This window comes from Cucurbita moschata, unplaced genomic scaffold (assembly GCF_002738365.1).
Source record: "Cucurbita moschata cultivar Rifu unplaced genomic scaffold, Cmos_1.0 Cmo_Scf00056, whole genome shotgun sequence".
Taxonomy (NCBI): Eukaryota; Viridiplantae; Streptophyta; class Magnoliopsida; order Cucurbitales; family Cucurbitaceae; genus Cucurbita; species Cucurbita moschata.
In genome coordinates, this window is record NW_019268572.1 from 1,278,215 (window position 1) to 1,285,563 (window position 7,349).

The following is a 7,349-nucleotide window of genomic DNA, read 5'->3' on the forward strand; positions in this document are numbered from 1 at the left end:
CACTTGTCTGGTTCGTGCCGTGAGGGACGCGCAACCTCTCCCTTCCCCCATTTTTCCTTTCTCTTTCCTCACCTCTGCGCTCGCCGACTTTTTACACCTTTCGTTTTCCCTCTCGATTCTGTCTGACAGCCGCTACCCCTCCTCAATTCTCGTAGATTTGTTCAAGGTTTCTAGAAAAGAAACTCTTACCCAAGACAATGCCTCGATCCTCTGCCTCTCTCAACCCTGGTACCTCAAGGTTCAAGGCTCGACAGTAAAAGTCCTTAAAATTGTTCCTAATCGAACGACAGACGTTCATAGGTCTCAGATGCTGTTAGGAATCACGACTCTCCATAGTATGATATTGTTTACTTTGAGCATAAGCTTTCATGGCTTTGTTTTGGGCTTCCCCAAAAGGCCTCATACCAAAGGAGATGTATTCCTTTATTTATAAACCCATGATCATTCCCTAAATTAGCCAATGTGGGACTCACTCCCAACAATCCTCCCCTCGAACAAAGTACACTATAAGCCTCCCCTGAGGCTTATGGAGCTCTTGAACAGCCTCCCCTCGAACAAAGTACACTATAAGCCTCCCCTGAGGCTTATGGAGCTCTCGAACAACCTCCCCTTAATCGAGGCTCGACTCCTTTCTCTAGAGCCCTCGAACAAAGTACACATTTTGTTCGACACTTTAGCCACTTTTTTACTACAATTTCTAGGCTCACAATCTTTGTTCGATATTTGAGGATTCTATTGTCATGGCTAAGTTTAGGGTATGGCTCTAATACCATGTTATAAACACACAAACTAAAGCTTTGAAATCAATGACAAACGGATCAACTTGATTGGCTTTTATAGCCTTACCTACTAACAACTTTAGAAAGCATACAATTAGCCAACTCTAAAAATAGGACAAAACAACCCCCCACTAATTAATTGAGTGGTTCTAACATTCCGAGAGAAGTAGACATCAACCCAGAGAAAAGGTCAGTATGACCTTCTTTAACAAGGCCTGATTGTGAGAAGAAACTACAATTTTGTTTCTTTCAAGAGTGAGCTGAAAGAGATTCAAAATATGGCAGCTGAAATCAATTTCGTTCAACCGGCAATTCCTAAGTTTGATGGCTATTATGATCATTGATCTATGCTTATGGAAAATTTTCTTCGTTCAAAGGAATATTGATCTTTGGTGGAGACCGAAATCCCTGCTGCAGCAGAAGGAGTAGAGATTACCAAAGCACAACAAAAAACAATTGCAGACTAGAGCTGAAAGACTTGAAGGTCAAGAATTATTTGTTCCAAGCTATTGATCGAACTATTATGGAAACGATCCTTAATAGAGATACTGTAAAACAAATTTGGGACTCTATGAAGCAGAAGTACCAGAGTTCCACAAGAATCAAAAGAGCTCAACTTCAATCTCTTAGGAAAGAGTTTAAAGTCCTACAAATGAATGAAGGTGAGAGTGTTGATGCATATTTTGCTCGAACTCTCACCATTGCAAACAAGATAAAAATTCATGGTGAACACATGAAACAAGTGGTGATTATTGAAAAAATCTTGAGATCAATGACCTCAAGATTTGACTATGTTATATGTTCGATTGAAGAGTCTAATAACTTAGACACTTTAACAATCGATGAATTGCAAAGCAACTTACTGGTACATAAGCAAAGACTAAATGGATGTGTAAGTGATGAACAAACACTAAAGGTGACATATGATACGAGATTCGGTGGAAGAGGAGTTGATCGAGCTCGTGAAGTTTTCGAGGAAGAGGTAGAGGAAGAGGAAGAGGAAGACATTCATTCAACAAAACTACAGTTGAATGTTATAAGTGTCATCAGTTAGGACACTTTAGATATGAGTGTCCTCAATGGGAAAAGGAAGAAAATTATGCTAAGCTTGAGGATGAAGAAGAAATCTTATTGATGTCATATGTGGAGCTCAATCAATCAAGGAGGGAAGATGTTTGGTTCCTTGATTCAGGGTGTAGCAATTATATGTGTGCAAACGAGGAATAGTTCTTAGATTTTGATGAGGAATTCCGACAATATGTGAAGCTTCGAAATAATTTCAAGATGGCAGTGTTCGGAAAAAGGTAACATTAGATTGCAAGTTGTTGGAGTCACTCAGGTCATCACTGATGCTTTCTATATACCTGAGTTGAAAAACAATCTCTAAGTCTTGGACAATTGCAAAAAAGGTGTATCTATTTTGATACAACATGAAGAATGCAAAATCTATCATCCCAAGAAGGGGCTTATAATGCAAACAACAATGTCCGCAGATAGGATGTTCATATTACTTGCAAGAATCATGCCATAAACCACCACTTGCTTCCAAACAATTATAGAAGACAACACTCATCTTTGGCACCGCATATATGGGCACCTAGGCTTCAAAGGTTTGAGAACATTGCAACATAAGCAAATGGTGAGAGGGTTACCCCAATTGAAAGCATCGCCTAAAATATGCACTGATTGCATGGTGGGAAAGCAACATAGGGATGCATTTCTAAAGAGAAGTTTATGAAGAGCAACACAAAGACAGCAACTGGTACATGCAGACATTTTTGGACCCATCAAACCTCTTTCCAACGGTAAGAAGAGGTATTTTATAATTTTTATTGATGACTACAGGCGCAAGATGTGGATATATTTTCTTGCTGAAAAGTGAAGCCTTTACAATCTTCAAGAATTTCAAAAATCTTGTTGAGAAAGAGACCGGAGATTTCATTCGTTGTCTACGCACAGATAGGGGTGGAGAGTTCACCTCTCATGAGTTCAACAATTTTTACAAAACTAAGGGTATCAATAGACAACTTATTGCAGCCTACACTCCCCAACAAAATGGTGTAGCTGAGCGTAAGAACAGAACAATTATGTGTTCTTACTTAGTGATAGAGCGATGTCTTAGTCGTTTAAAAAATAACCTGTAGTTACGTTGTCCACCACTGAAGCAGAATTTGTGGCAGCCGCGTCTTGTGCTTGTCGAAGGGTGTGGATGAGGAGAGTTTTGGAAAAACTTGGTCATGTTCAAGACAAGTGTATCACTATGTTATGTGATAACAATTCCACTATTAAGCTATCCAAGAATCCAATCATGCATGGACGTAACAAACACATTGATGTGAGATTTCATTTCTTGCGTGATTTGACCAGAAATAGAGTTATTGAGCTGAAGTATTGTGTCACACAAGAACAAGTTGCAGATATTATGACAAAACCACTGAAACTGGATGCATTCATAAAACTACATGAGTCAATGGGTACGTTTGTAGTGCCACGAGTAAACTCAAAGCATTCCTCCAACCCGTTTAGGGGAGAAATTGTTAAAAATGGTAGACTTTTTCTCTAGGGTTGATGTCCACTTCTATGGGAATGGTAGAACCACTGAATGAATGAGTGGGTGGTTGTTTTTTACTCTTTTTAGAGTTACTAATTTTATGCTAAATTGTTACCTATGAGCCAACCAAGTTGATTTGGTTGTCATCCAATTTATTTCAAAGCTTTAGTGTGGTATACAACAAGGTCTTAGGAGAACGTGGGTTTGTAACGAATTTTTCAAGCGGGTCGATCTCTGAGGGTTGGTATGTTTCCCCTCCATCTCGACGCCTCCTTAAATTTTTCTTCTTTTTGTTTTTTTGTTTTTTTTTTTTTTTTCTCCTTCAAGTGGCCAAGAAAATGGGTGGTTGTGAGATCTTTTTTTGTTACGGGTGGGTAGTACAAAGGTCCTATGAATTTTCCTAATATTTGCACAAAAGTTTCAAAAATAGGTTCAAGAAAGAATTCGGAGATATCTTATAAAAAGATGGGAAGAAAATGTTATTCAAATTATTACAAGATGTTACAATTCATGCCAAAGAATCAAACTACATTTATTCCTAGATGGTTCAAAGCATAATGATAATCGACACAACAAAGACTTTTTGTTCTCCTAGTGTATTTAACCTAAACTTTTATTTTGGATATTGTAAATAAAGTGTACTTGTTGTAGTTTTCTTTATGATATGGTAACCCTAGTACATATCACTATACTTTGAACGCAAATACTTTTACCGTGTCTTCAGCCCATCAAGTTAGCCCCAACTGCAATGCTTACTCTGAAAATTCTTAAAAATCAAATCATGACCGATTGATATTATAACACCCAAGTTATAGGTTATGTAGACTCCATATGTTAACTATATATTTTTCAAGATTACACTAATAATCCTCATTTGTACATGCACTTGAGTATATTAAATTACCAAAAATTATTATTAAAAATTAAATAACTAATTAGCATAAATGTCAACCCTTTAATTTTCTCCTCAAACTAGGCCTTGCCACACCGCCGGAAATGAGTCCTTCAACCATATAACTCCTATAATTTCTGGTAACTAATAGGTTTTAGTTCAAACTCAGTCCAAATCTTCCCCTTCTAAATATTTTCGTGAAAAAAATCAGGTCGAATATTGTTCTTATGTTTAGGGTTCTTTGTTCGTCGGTAATTGTCGTTCCATCTCCCACGACCCTATTTTGTTATTTTATTAAAATTAATTATTAATTATTTATTTTATTTCTTATCTTAAAAATATTTCTCTGTTCGAGTCTTTAACATGGCTCAACGAGAAACATGCACATGCTATCATTACTCTCGTTCACATTAATGTGTCTTCTTTTATTTCTTGTTCTCTTCCTTTCCAAATTATTGCTCCCAAAAACCAACGACACTTTGAAAACCGTGGGCAAAACTAGTTTCCCCCACCGCCAAAAACGTTCAATTTCATGGAAATACTTATTTCCAATTTAATGTGAAAAAGGGGCAAAATATTCACTCAAAATTGTGGATAAAAACAACCTTGAATTAAACAAGTAAAATTATAAAGTCGCCAAGTTTGAATTATGGGTTTGAGGAAATTACAATTATAGCCCTGAGTGGGAACAAATATTGATTTATATTTCTGTCGAAATGTGAGAAATTAAAAAGGATTGAAAGGGAAGGGACCCAATTACTGAGCTGTAAGACACGTTGGACTCACGTGCTTGCTGGCCGTTAAGCATTTAACACTCCCCTTTACTCTCCTTATCATTTTCCCACGTGCCATTTTTACCACTTTCTTCGTCTTCTTATTTTTAACTAATTCTTAATACAATAATTATTTTATTTATAGAGCTTTTAAGAATCTACTTCCAATTTTTTTTCTTTTTATAGATATTTTAAAAATTCTAGTTAAAACTTGAAAATTAAAAAATTAATTTTTTTTTTTTTTTTTATTTAAAAGTTGCTGAAATGTAAAAAATTGAAAGGAAAAAGTGGTTGAAAGAACGTTTTAGGCATGGACGAAAACAACGTAGGAAACTATGACAATTTGAAATAAGCAAAATCCTCGTCAATAAATTAAATAATTCATTAAAACAAAACATTTTAGGCATGCGTTCAATCAACCGACCTCCCCCACAGCCATCTTCTTTTTTTTTTTGCTTTCTTGCCTAAAATTTCACAAGAATCAAATATCTTTCTTCTTCATAAATTACAAATAGTAACAAAGTGAGCTGTCTTGAGAAGATTATCCACAACGACCCACATAACATTATACCCCTGCTCTTTAGTAAATCTGAGATAAAATTCATGCTTGCTTCCTCAGACTTCTACTAAGGTACATTAAGTGGTTGTAACAACTCTACGAGTCATGACTCTTTACTGCTAACAAGTCAAACATCAGCTCACAAATTTTGTTATGTCACTCGTCATTCTCTACCATCAATAGCCACCCTTCAAATCTAATACATCTTTGTATTTCTATGGTGAAATGTATAGGATATATCATGGACTTTAGTCCAAGTTTCCTTTAAGACCTTTTTGTCATGATCGTACTTTTCCAACTGTGCGGCATCGTGATCTTTGACACACTCACGACAAGCCTTGAGAGGAATCGAAACTCCATATTCGTTTTTTTGCCTGATATTGTAGTTTCATTGGACCTTAGGTAAGGTTTGTCTTCGTCAACCGAACATCACTTGTGCGGAATCCAACCTTATTCGGTCACACACGTCGCCTGCGCGTACATGTTCAATCATCTACAACACAACTGACTTGCATTAGAAAAGTCTACCATGACATTTACTTATCGTGACACCAACCCATACAATAGTGATGTCTGAAAGCTTGTAACACAACCCTGTGTTGGCACTGATTTCAGCAAACTCCTCACTGACCACCTTTATGTGGCAACATTGCTTTGACACTTCTTTGGTCTTGCTGCATGTGTTAGGTTATGGAGCCTGATGCTTATTTATAGCTTGGTCAACGGTATATGCGGTAAAGCTATGGTAAAGCTATATATAGTAAATAGCTATATATGGTACATGGTTAAATCTGGTAAAGCTATATATAGTAAATTGAACTATATATATATCCGGTCCAGTAGAGCTTTGATATGTACTTTTCTATTCTCTGTACTCTCTTGTTTACATACCTGAAGTCATAAAAAAAAATAATAATAATAATAAAAAATAAAAAATCATTTTAGCCACAATTCTCCTTGCAATTTTCTCTATACTGTTCTTTGTGTTCATCTAGATCGAGTGTGTACGTTGTTGTGCGATCCTAACAACTGGTATCAGAGCTAGGCAAAATTCACCACGATCTGTGAAGATGGAAAGTTCAAAGATTGGAATTGAGAAGTTCGATGGATCCGATTTCGGTTTCTAGAAGATGTAGATTGAAGATTATCTGTACCAGAAAGATCTTCACGAACCTCTGTTGGGGGTGAAGCCGGATACCATGCCACGGAACAGTGGAAGCTCAAGGATCGACAAGCCTTAGGGATGATCCGGTTGACGCTATCCAGAAACATGACGTTCAACATTATCAAGGAGAAGACAACGTCAGATCTGATGAAGGCGCTGTCGAATATGTACGAAAAATCGTCGGCTATGAACAAGGTGTATTTGATGCGTAGATTTTTCAATCTATAGATGTCTGAAGGTGGACGTGTTGCTGATCATATAAATGAATTCAATATGATAATAAGTCAACTGAGTTCGATGAAAATTAATTTCGAAGATGAAATTAATTTCCACCGAACTCAATTGACTTATGATCATTTCAACATTATCAAGGAGAAGACAACGTCAGATCTGATGAAGGCGCTGTCGAATATGTACGAAAAACCGTCGGCTATGAACAAGGTGTATTTGATGCGTAGATTGTTCAATATATAGATGTCTGAAGGTGGACGTGTTGCTGATCATATAAATGAATTCAATATGATCATAAGTCAACTAAGTTCGGTGGAAATTAATTTCGAAGATGAAATTAAAGCGTTGATTTTGATGTCATTCTTACCCGAGTCATGGAATACTGTTGTTGCCGCAACT